General features: G+C 39.6%; 1 long non-coding RNA gene and 2 other non-coding genes across 4 annotated transcripts; all 3 read left to right on the forward strand.

Moving 5' to 3' along the window:
* Nucleotides 1-2,421: 2,421 nt before the first annotated feature.
* Nucleotides 2,422-2,495, forward strand: trnai-aau (transfer RNA isoleucine (anticodon AAU)). Its single transcript has one exon. It is a non-coding gene; the product is annotated as a tRNA-Ile (tRNA).
* Nucleotides 2,496-3,531: 1,036 nt separating this feature from the next.
* On the forward strand, nt 3,532-3,605 carry trnai-aau (transfer RNA isoleucine (anticodon AAU)). Its single transcript has one exon. It is a non-coding gene; the product is annotated as a tRNA-Ile (tRNA).
* Nucleotides 3,606-4,956: 1,351 nt separating this feature from the next.
* LOC115182596 (uncharacterized) lies at nt 4,957-10,132 on the forward strand. Of its 2 annotated transcripts, XR_003873832.1 has the most exons (5): nt 4,957-5,430; nt 9,018-9,119; nt 9,258-9,372; nt 9,471-9,602; nt 9,706-10,132. It is a non-coding gene; the product is annotated as an uncharacterized LOC115182596 (long non-coding RNA). The 2 variants fall into 2 exon arrangements; XR_003873831.1 differs by lacking the exon at nt 9,018-9,119 and having other exon boundaries at nt 5,106-5,430.
* The last annotated feature ends 2,192 nt before the right edge of the window (nt 10,133-12,324 follow it).

The following is a 12,324-nucleotide window of genomic DNA, read 5'->3' on the forward strand; positions in this document are numbered from 1 at the left end:
ATTTAATAATGTAAATAACATGGGTGGGGGAACACGTAATGTCATTTATTCAGAACCGTTTTCCTGTATGTGGGTGGCAGACATATTCACACTTCATCATGTTGTTGCACTGTGCGCATCCCCTACATTTATAGCTACCATTTGGTAGAGGGCGTAAAAGAGCCTGGCTGATTTTCTTTTGTAGCTGGCAGTGGGCATGGACCAATTTATCCCGACCTCTCCTATACACAATAAGTGGTGGATTTTTAAATTCAGCCGGCAAAGCTGGGTCCGATGATAAAATATGCCAGTGTTTCTTTACAGCATCTCCCACTTTTCGCGAGTTCAAAGTATATGTGGTTGTGAACATAACGGCGTGTTCTTTAGCTTTAGCGGGTCTTTTTTGTAGCAGTTCATCTCGTGTTTTTCCCAATGCCAAATGAAGAGCTTCATCCACACATTGTGGCGAATAGCCTCCTAGAAACCTAATGCGCATCTCCGCTGCTTTTTCTAGATAATCCTCTGTGGAGTGGCATATACGGCCCAGTCTGAAAAACTGGCTTCTAGGAAGTCCTCTTTTTAATGGCTCAGGGTGGAAGCTGTCCCCCTGTAATAGAGTATTTCTGTCCGTTTCTTTTCTATACAGAGTTGTAAACAGGGTTCCGTTTAATTTCTCAATCCACATATCGAGGTAATGAACGCGTTGAGTGTCACTTTCAATAGTGGATTTCAGATTGGGGTCAATGTCATTGAGTAGTGCCATAAAATCTGACTGCTTTTTCCCCGTTCCTTCCCATATGCAAAAAATGTCGTCAACATATCGATACCACGTCAGGACTTTATTCAAAAATTGATTTTCGTTTTCATTATTAAAAACGTTCTTCAGGAAGACCCACATAAAGGTTAGCACAGCTCGAAGCGAATGTGGAGCGCATCGATGTTCCATTCGTTTGGAGGTAGTATTCATCATCAAACCTGAAATAGTTATACTTCAAAACATATTCTGCCAGCTCTAAAATTAAGTTTGTTGGTGGATATTCATTAGTATCTCTGTCTCCCAAATAGTGAGCTAGTGCTGCCAGCCCCCCCCCCCCCCCCCCCCCTTATCTGCAGGCTTAATAACCAAAGATTAATCTTTCATTAATTCATTAAGTGCCTTTTCTTCTGTTCTAGTGAGATTCTTCTGAATGTGGTTTGTTGTTCTCGTATATACTGACATGGCTTCTTGTTCGACTAACCTACAATAGGTATTCATCGAGGAGTTGTTAACCATGGGACATAATTTGCTTTTGGGCTTAAAATGGGTACCAGTTCTTTGATTTGTTTCTAGGCCCGAAACAGTGTTTTGTGAAAACACACGCTTAAGTTTAATCTTGCGAAAGAATTTAAACAGATCTACTTTCGTATCGAATGATTTATCTGTACATGTAGGTACACAAGAGAGGCGCTTAGATAAGACTGAGACTTGCGCGTCAGTAAGGTCTTTTTTGGAGAGGTTAATTACCGCGTCCTGCTGTAGCTCCGTGTCCACGGCCTGTGTTCCTGATCTCCTCTTTGACCGCTTGCTTCTCCTACATCTTTCATTTTCTTTCGTGGGGCCTTGTGTTGCTTCCGGGCAACAACAAAAAACGACAGTGTGCGATGGTAGCTGGAGTCGCTGTCTGTAGGGAATTCGCTCTCAGTGGATGCCTCTGTGTCCACGTTTCCATGTCCTCCCACTTCTGCGTATCTGCGTCCCCCGATCAGTAGTGCGTCTCTACGTCGGCCTCTCCGTGCTCCTGTCCTTGGGCCTTCCCATGCGTACACCTGGTTGAGCTGGTAGTCCTCTGTGTCTCGCTGATATTCTATACAAGTCTCTATATTTCCCAATGGACTGGTTGATCGTGTCGTCTATGGCTGTGAAATTAGGGTCTAGAATCTCCTTCCAGTACAACCTCATGTTCGCTAATCTTAACTTCAACTTCTTTTACTTCCTTCGACACATGTTCAATGATTAATAACATTAAATCTAAAGAACATTAGAAGTTACGGCCTTTCTCAATAGCAAGGCTATGCTCACTGAGTCTGTAAAAAGTCAACGTTTTCCTTAATTTTGGGTCAGTACGAGTGGTCAGCTATTCTGCAACTGTGTACTCTCTGTTTAGGGCCAAATAGCTTTCCAGTTTGCTCAGATGTTTGGTAAATTATTTTCAATGAGTCAATAAATTATATTTTTGTCTTCTCATGATTTGGTTGGGTCTAATTGTGTTGCTGTCCTGGAGCTCTGTGGGGTGTGTTTGTGTTTGTGAACAGAGCCCCAGGACCAGCTTGCTTAGGGGACTCTTCTACATGTTCATTTCTCAGGAGGTGATGAATTTGTTATGGAATGTCTCGGTCTCGCGCTGGTGTATTTAGTACGGTGTGGTTTCTTCTACCCTCTTCCGTTAAGCGAGCTGTGTCAATGGCCGGTTAGCTCAGTTGGTTAGAGCGTCGTGCTAATAACGCGAAGGTCGCGGGTTCGATACCCGTACTGGCCAGGATGTTTTTTACTTTACTGTGAATGTCTACACTCTATTAATTGGGGTCTTCAATGTGCGTTTTAAATTAGTAGTATGAATTGTCGATTGTTGTTTTATTGTGGAGTTACATTTTATTGTAGGAGTTTTCATTAGTCTTTTATTATCCAAGGAAGAAGGGAGGACAGGGGACTTCATGGACTAAGAGACAGAGAGTTAGAATGGTGAAGAAACAGATTGACTGGTCGGTCAATCATTTGATTAATTCATTATTTACACACACACACACACACACACACACACTCCTCTCTCTCTCTCTCTCTCTCTCTCTCTCTCTCTCTCTCAATTTCAATTCAATTTAAGGGCTTTATTGTCATGGGAAACATATGTTAACATTGCCAAAGCAAGTGAGGTAGATAATATATGAAAGTGAAATAAACAATTAAAATGAACAGTAAACATTACACTCACAGAAGTTTCAAAAGAATAGAGACATTAAAAAATGTCATTATGTTTATTTACAGTGTTGTAATGATGTGCAAATGGTTAAAGTACAATGAGGTTGGCTCATTTAAAGAAAGACAACAAGTCTGTCTGTCTCTCTCCTTTTCCTTCCCTTCATCTCTCTTTCCTCTGTAAGTGGTCTATGTGAGGAGAGGAGACTCCTTGGTCACAGAGTGTGAGTGTGAAATGCTTCATTCTATCCCATTAACTGACAGGTCACAGTCGTTTATTCTGTTAAATCAATGATCACTATTAAGTGTTATTATCATGGGTATCAGAAAGGGACTATGGGGAAAGGTCTTACAACACAGTGTGTATTCAGGTTCAGCTGTACAGGACTGAAATCAGCCAGTCAACTACAACTACAGAGAAAGAGAGACAGCCATGGTGTTGATCATTGACAGTGTGCAGTAGAATGGAGTCCTTGGAACTGAGCTGGATTTGTTTAGGTTCTCTGCCCTCTAATGGTAGAATGTAGACATTGTAGATGAACGACCACCTCCAGATCCATATATGGGTGTAACCCCCTTCCGTTGCTGAAACGTTTACCCCAGGCCGGTTAGCTCAGTTGGTTAGAGCGTCGTGCTAATAACGCGAAGGTCGCGGGTTCGATACCCGTACTGGCCAGGATTTTTTATTTATTTTTACTTTACTGTGAAGGTCTACAGTGTCTCATAACTCTATTGATTGGGTTCTACCATATGCGTTTTGAATTAGTAGTATGAATTGTCGATTGTTGTTTTATTGTGGAGTGACATTTTAATGTAGGAGTTTTCATTAGTCTTTTATTATCCAAGGAAGAAGGGAGGACAGGGGACTTCATGGACTAAGTTAGAATGGTGAAGAAACAGATTGACTGGTCGGTCAATCATTTGATTAATTCATTATTTACACACACACACACACACACACACACACACACACACACACACACACACACACACACACACACACACACACACACACACACACACACACACACACACACACACACACACACATACAGTCTTGTACAGCTAACCTTGTTGGAACACACAATTCAGTCCCATTCAAAATCCTATTTTCCATACCCCTAACCCTAAACCTAACCTGTTCTCTTACCCTTACTCTAACCTTAACCCTAAACCAAAAACCTAACCTTAACCCTAAACCTAACCCTAGCTCCTAATTCTAACACGAAAACTAATCCTAGCTCCTAACCCTAAAACTAACACTAGCTCCTAACCCTAACCCTAAAACTAACCCTAGCTCCTAACCCTAAAACGAACCCTAGCTCCTAACCCTAAAACTAACCCTAGCTCCTAACCCTAAAACTAACCCTAGCTCCTAACCCTAAAACTAACCCTAGCTCCTAACCCTAAAACTAACCCTAGCTCCTAAACCTAATTCTAACCCTAATCCTAATTCTAACCTTAACCATAAACCCCCTAGAAATAGGATTTGACTTCTTGGGGACCAACAAACTGTCCCCAGTTGGTCAAATGTTTGTGGACTATTCTTGTGGGGATTTCTGGTCCCCACAAGAATAGTTAAACATGTCCACACAAACACTCTCTCACTCTCTCACACACACACACACACACACACACACACACACACACACACACACACACACACACACACACACACACACACACACACACACACACACACCTTTCCCCATGCTCACTTGGTCACACATTATCTAGAGAAGCATACTAAGTACACAGAGAGGTAAAGAGCCAGCAAACAGCTACACCCTCTTTCTACACTCCTTTCTCTCTCTCTCTTTCTTTCTTTCTTTCTTTCTCTCTTTCTTTCTCTCTCTCTCTCACTCTCTCTGCTATATTTAGTACAATGAGGTTGGCTCATTAAAGAAAGACAAAAAGTCTGTCTCCCTCCCTCTCCTTTTCCTTCTCTGACTCCCTTCATCTCTCTTTCCTCTGTAAGTGGTCTATGTGAGGAGAGTAGACTCCTTGGTCACAGTGTGGGTGTGAAATGCTTCATTATATTCCATTAACTGACAGGTCACAGTCATATATGCTGTTAAATCAATTCTCAATATGAAGTGTTGTTATTATCATGGGTGAACGGCCCTAAACAGTGTCCCATGCATTGTCAGTGGGGTTTGTAAACCAACCCGGATGTAATATAATTCTGGCCACATGTTGACTCAGTGGCGCTTCTCCGTTCGGGAGGGCCGTACATTCTGTAAACAGGAATGGAAAGCTAAAGTTAGCTAGTTAGTCACAGATATGTACGTTCAGCCTGTTAATTATTTCAGTCCGAGTTGTCTTATCTTACGAAGTCAGCACGGCTTAACATAGTTCATTTCGTTTTTGACCTCGACATTGTTGCTGGAAAGATACTTTCAAAGCTAACATGTTGTCGCTGCTAGCTAGCTGATGCTAACGGCGCTAGCTAACCTCATATCTGGATGCCTCACTCTAGTTCCCGAGAGAGCAGCATACTGGTAAGTCAACTTTGCTTTCAAACTTTGTAATCACATGTAAAGTTGTTTTACATGCAGTCATACAAGCTAGATAGATATTTTGTTGAAAGCCTGTTGTCATTCATTGGTTGTTTCTTTGGGGCTAGCTAAGCTATCACTAGCTACCTAGGTGGATAATAATGTGATGTACAGTAACGTTACAGTATTACTGAATTACAACATTATAGCCTTGTCTCTACTAGTTGGCAAGTTGGTTGATATGGTGCAGTAGACTACAGTACAACATTACAAAATGATAACAACGTAGCCTTGTGACCAGATAGTAGTTGGTTGATATGGTGCAGTAGGTTACAGTACAACATTACTAAATGATAACAACGTAGCCTTGTGACCAGATAGTAGTTGGTTGATATGGTGCAGTAGACTACAGTACAACATTACTAAATGATAACAACGTAGCCTTGTGACCAGATAGTAGTTGGTTGATATGGTGCAGTAGGTTACAGTACAACATTACTAAATGATAACAACGTAGCCTTGTGACCAGATAGTAGTTGGTTGATATGGTGCAGTAGACTACAGTACAACATTACTAAATGATAACAACGTAGCCTTGTGACCAGATAGTAGTTGGTTGATATGGTGCAGTAGGTTACAGTACAACATTACTAAATGATAACAACGTAGCCTTGTGACCAGCTAGTAGTTGGTTGATATGGTGCAGTAGACTACAGTACAACATTACTAAATGATAACAACGTAGCCTTGTGACCAGATAGTAGTTGGTTGATATGGTGCAGTAGGTTACAGTACAACATTACTAAATGATAACAACGTAGCCTTGTGACCAGATAGTAGTTGGTTGATATGGTGCAGTAGACTACAGTACAACATTACTAAATGATAACAACGTAGCCTTGTGACCAGATAGTAGTTGGTTGATATGGTGCAGTAGGTTACAGTACAACATTACTAAATGATAACAACGTAGCCTTGTGACCAGCTAGTAGTTGGTTGATATGGTGCAGTAGACTACAGTACAACATTACTAAATGATAACAACGTAGCCTTGTGACCAGATAGTAGTTGGTTGATATGGTGCAGTAGGTTACAGTACAACATTACTAAATGATAACAACGTAGCCTTGTGACCAGCTAGTAGTTGGTTGATATGGTGCAGTAGACTACAGTACAACATTACTAAATGATAACAACGTAGCCTTGTGACCAGCTAGTAGTTGGTTGATATGGTGCAGTAGACTACAGTACAACATTACTAAATGATAACAACGTAGCCTTGTGACCAGATAGTAGTTGGTTGATATGGTGCAGTAGGTTACAGTACAACATTACTAAATGATAACAACGTAGCCTTGTGACCAGATAGTAGTTGGTTGATATGGTGCAGTAGGTTACAGTACAACATTACTAAATGATAACAACGTAGCCTTGTGACCAGATAGTAGTTGGTTGATATGGTGCAGTAGGTTACAGTACAACATTACTAAATGATAACAACGTAGCCTTGTGACCAGATAGTAGTTGGTTGATATGGTGCAGTAGGTTACAGTACAACATTACTAAATGATAACAACGTAGCCTTGTGACCAGATAGTAGTTGGTTGATATGGTGCAGTAGGTTACAGTTCAACATTACTAAATGATAACAACGTAGCCTTGTGACCAGATAGTAGTTGGTTGATATGGTGCAGTAGACTACAGTACAACATTACTAAATGATAACAACGTAGCCTTGTGACCAGATAGTAGTTGGTTGATATGGTGCAGTAGGTTACAGTACAACATTACTAAATGATAACAACGTAGCCTTGTGACCAGATAGTAGTTGGTTGATATGGTGCAGTAGACTACAGTACAACATTACTAAATGATAACAACGTAGCCTTGTGACCAGATAGTAGTTGGTTGATATGGTGCAGTAGACTACAGTACAACATTACTAAATGATAACAACGTAGCCTTGTGACCAGATAGTAGTTGGTTGATATGGTGCAGTAGGTTACAGTTCAACATTACTAAATGATAACAACGTAGCCTTGTGACCAGATAGTAGTTGGTTGATATGGTGCAGTAGGTTACAGTACAACATTACTAAATGATAACAACGTAGCCTTGTGACCAGATAGTAGTTGGTTGATATGGTGCAGTAGGTTACAGTACAACATTACTAAATGATAACAACGTAGCCTTGTGACCAGATAGTAGTTGGTTGATATGGTGCAGTAGGTTACAGTTCAACATTACTAAATGATAACAACGTAGCCTTGTGACCAGATAGTAGTTGGTTGATATGGTGCAGTAGGTTACAGTACAACATTACTAAATGATAACAACGTAGCCTTGTGACCAGATAGTAGTTGGTTGATATGGTGCAGTAGACTACAGTACAACATTACTAAATGATAACAACGTAGCCTTGTGACCAGATAGTAGTTGGTTGATATGGTGCAGTAGACTACAGTACAACATTACTAAATGATAACAACGTAGCCTTGTGACCAGATAGTAGTTGGTTGATATGGTGCAGTAGGTTACAGTACAACATTACTAAATGATAACAACGTAGCCTTGTGACCAGATAGTAATTGGTTGATATGGTGCAGTAGACTACAGTACAACATTACTAAATGATAACAACGTAGCCTTGTGACCAGATAGTAGTTGGTTGATATGGTGCAGTAGGTTACAGTACAACATTACTAAATGATAACAACGTAGCCTTGTGACCAGATAGTAGTTGGTTGATATGGTGCAGTAGACTACAGTACAACATTACTAAATGATAACAACGTAGCCTTGTGACCAGATAGTAGTTGGTTGATATGGTGCAGTAGGTTACAGTACAACATTACTAAATGATAACAACGTGTTGGTTTAAGGTTCAACTTCCTGTTGAGTAAATGTAAGACAACCCAATGTCATGTTTAGTTACTGACATGAATAGAAACATATACAAACAATCTATCACATGTATTTTATAAAGCCCCTTTTACATCAGCAGTTGTCACAAAGAGCTTATACAGATACCCAGCCTATAACCCCAAAGAGCAAGCAATGCAGACGTAGAAGCACAGTGGCTAGGAAAGTCTCCCTAGAAAGGCAGGAACCCAGGAAGAAACCTAGAGAGGAACCAGGCTCTGAGGGGTGGACAGTCCTCTTCTGGCTGTGCTGGTGGAGATTATAAAAGACTACAGCCATTTAGACAGATGACCAGCAGTGTCAAATAATAGAGGTTTATAGAGGGTGCAATAGTTCAGCACCTCAGGAGTAAATGCCAGTTGTCTCTTCCTAGCTGAGCGTTTAGAGGTTGAGACAGTAGGTCCGGTAGAGAGAGACAGGATCAAACAGTGGGTCTGGGACAAGGTAGTACCTCTGGTGAGCCTTGAGCAGGTCAGGGTTCCATAGCTGCAGACAGAAACAGCAGAGACTGGATCAGCAGCACGACCAGGTGGACTGGAGACAGGGACAGACAGGAGTCGTCAGGCCAGGTAGTCCTGAGGCAGGGTCCTAGATCTCATGTCATTCAGTAAATACATGTCCTTTGATCTCCTTTTTACTGGACACTGTTGATATCCATTTTTCCCAAGCTCATCACTGATTGGCCGACTACAAGGATGTGGTCAGGTTGAGACTTCTGAGTCATAATAACACAGAACACACACATCAGATTTCAAGGGCAAGTACAATACGTGAGTTACTTGATGTGGAATAGAGTTCCATGTAGTCATGGCTCTATGTAGTACTGTGCTCCTCCCATAGTCTGTTCTGTTTAGGTTGGTGTGTAGTCAAGGCTTTGTCATTAAAATGATATTGTGCCTATTTTTCAGATCTGCCCACCTGCTCAGTGGGTGACAGGTCTTTCCACCAAGCTGTTCCAGGCCTGGAGTGGCATGCTGGAACTTCCAGAGGCTTCTACACCTGAAGCATTGTGATGTGGTCCAGGTAATTATCAAACACACGTATACACACTCACTCAATCACTCACTCTGTTTTGTTGAATAATTATTTTAACTTGTGAAAATTGTGCCTCTCTCTTTTAGATCTGCCAGCCCCAGCAGTTCAGCTGCAGTCTCAGCAGTCCTCTGCTGTGGTCTTTCATTTACCGGCTGCACCAGTTCCTACTACACTGGCCGTGAAGGGAGAAACTGTTGAGGAGACCCAGATGGATACAGGTCATTCAGAATTCTATTGCATATGCTCAGTCACACCAACAGATGTACACAGACATGTTGTTGACCTGTATACTTACTGTCACTTTGTGTGTCTCTCTTTCAGATCTGCCTGACAGCCTCACCCAGAAGACACTGGGCCTATCAAGACTGACAAAGCAGAGATGGGTGGCTGACAAGGAAAAATAAAACAACACACATTATCCACAATGTAAATACATTGTAATTACTTGTTTATTTAATGTTTGCTGCATTTTATTTGAGGATTGGAGAGATCTACTCCTTCATATCCATTCTCAATATCTCCATAATTACTCTCCATATCTATCAAATCAAAGGGTGATTGATAATATTGTAAAAGACTATGGCTTAATGTTTACAGTCTGAGGAAATTCTGTGTGCTTTTTTTCTAAGTTGAAGAACATGCCTCTCTCAACAGACACACATTAGACCCAATGTAAATACATGGTTTATTTTATCTCTGCTCCATTTTATTTGAATATTGTGTGAAATAAAATATCTTCACAGCTGAAGCAACAGTTTGGTTTATTGGATATTTCTCTGATTTTAAAATGAATGACCAAAAAGAAAGGAAGTCTGCAGCCCTGCAACCCTCTGGGAGTGTGCAGGTTTTGTCATCTGCAGTTGAAACAGGGCCCCAACAACCCTCACAAATGTACAGGGTTCCCAGGAGTAGCAGGCAAATATGTTTGTCTTGCAAACGTTTTTTTTAATGTACCAAAGCCATTCCCTGGCTACCCATCCACATCGCTCAGGCCAAACTAAACGTTTGTTCTCCACAATGAATGTTTGTACATTTCAGGGTAAATCATCAGGCAATCAAGGCCAAGGAATGTAGAGAGAGAGAGATGACCTGGAGGGAGTTTCAGCCTCAGTTATTTATGCAGCAGAAAAGCGGAGATGGGTGGCTAACAAGAAAAAAAAGAAAACATACACACACTCTCACACATTAGTATGTAAATATATCAATATATTGTCATTTCTTGTTTATTTGTTTTTATTTTCTGATTAGAGATATTTAGGCCTACAGATGTTATCCATTTCCCACAACAGACATGTGCAGTTGTGCTTACTCACAGTTGGTGGAGAGGTCATGGTTAGGAGAGATGGGGGGCTGACAAGGAAATAATTAAATACAACATGCATACACATTCTCTCTCGCTCTCCCACACGCACAATAAACATGACACACACACGCACACAATAAACATGACTCACACATTAGACCCAATGTAAATACATTTTAATAATTTGTTTATTTTACGTATGCTCCATTTTATTTGAGGAAAATATCTGCAATAAAGTACATTCACAGTTAAAGCAATGTCTTTGGTTTATTGGATAGTTCTCTGAATACAATGTGTGACCAGAAGGAAGTCAGCAGACCTGCAACCCCTGGACTGTGTAGGTTTTGTCATCTGGAGCTGAAAAATAGAGAGATGGGAGGAAGAGTGGAGTTTAAAGGTTTATCATTAATAACACACACAATTCTAGAATTAATTCATATTAGAATATATTACATAATAGTGACCAGTAGTTACTGTATTGTGATTGTTTAGTTACTATATTGTGGTTGTTTAGTCATAGTTACTGTATTGTGGTTGTTTAGTCATAGTTACTGTATTGTGATGGTTTAGTTACTGTATTGTGATTGTTTAGTTACTGTATTGTGATTGTTTAGTAATAGTTACTGTATTGTGATTGTTTAGTTACTGTATTGTGATTGTTTAGTTACTGTATTGTGATTGTTTAGTAATAGTTACTGTATTGTGATTGTTTAGTAATAGTTACTGTATTGTGATTTTTTAGTCATAGTTACTGTATTGTGATGGTTTAGTCATAGTTACTGTATTGTGATTGTTTAGTTACTGTATTGTGATTGTTTCGTTACTGTATTGTGATTGTTTAGTCATAGTTACTGTATTGTGATTGTTTAGTTATAGTTACTGTATTGTGATTGTTTAGTCATAGTTACTGTATTGGGATTGTTTACTTACTGTATTGTGATTGTTTAGTCATAGTTACTGTATTGTGATTGTTTAGTTATAGTTACTGTATTGTGATTGTTTAGTCATAGTTACTGTATTGGGATTGTTTACTTACTGTATTGTGATTGTTTAGTCATAGTTACTGTATTGTGATTGTTTAGTCATAGTTACTGTATTGTGGTTGTTTAGTTACTGTATTGTGATTGTTTAGTCGTAGTTACTCTATTGTGATTGTTTACTTACTGTATTGTGATTGTTTAGTCATAGTTACTGTATTGTGATTGTTTAGTCATAGTTACTGTATTGTGATTGTTTAGTCATAGTTACTGTATTGTGGTTGTTTAGTTACTGTATTGTGATTGTTTAGTCGTAGTTACTCTATTGTGATTGTTTAGTTACTGTATTGTGATTGTTTAGTAATAGTTGCTGTATTGTGATGGTTTAGTCATAGTTACTGTATTGTGATTGTTTAGTTACTGTATTGTGATTGTTTAGTAATAGTTAATGTATTGTGATTTTAGTCAGTTACTGTATTGTGATTGTTTAGTCATAGTTACTGTATTGTGATGGTTTAGTAATAGTTACTGTATTGTGATTGTTTAGTCATAGTTACTGTATTGTGATTGTTTAGTTACTGTATTGTGATGGTTTAGTCATAGTTACTGTATTGTGATTGTTTAGTAATAGTTACTGTATTGTGATTGTTTAGTTACTGT

This window comes from Salmo trutta, unplaced genomic scaffold (assembly GCF_901001165.1).
Source record: "Salmo trutta unplaced genomic scaffold, fSalTru1.1, whole genome shotgun sequence".
NCBI classification, from domain to species: domain Eukaryota; kingdom Metazoa; phylum Chordata; class Actinopteri; order Salmoniformes; family Salmonidae; genus Salmo; species Salmo trutta.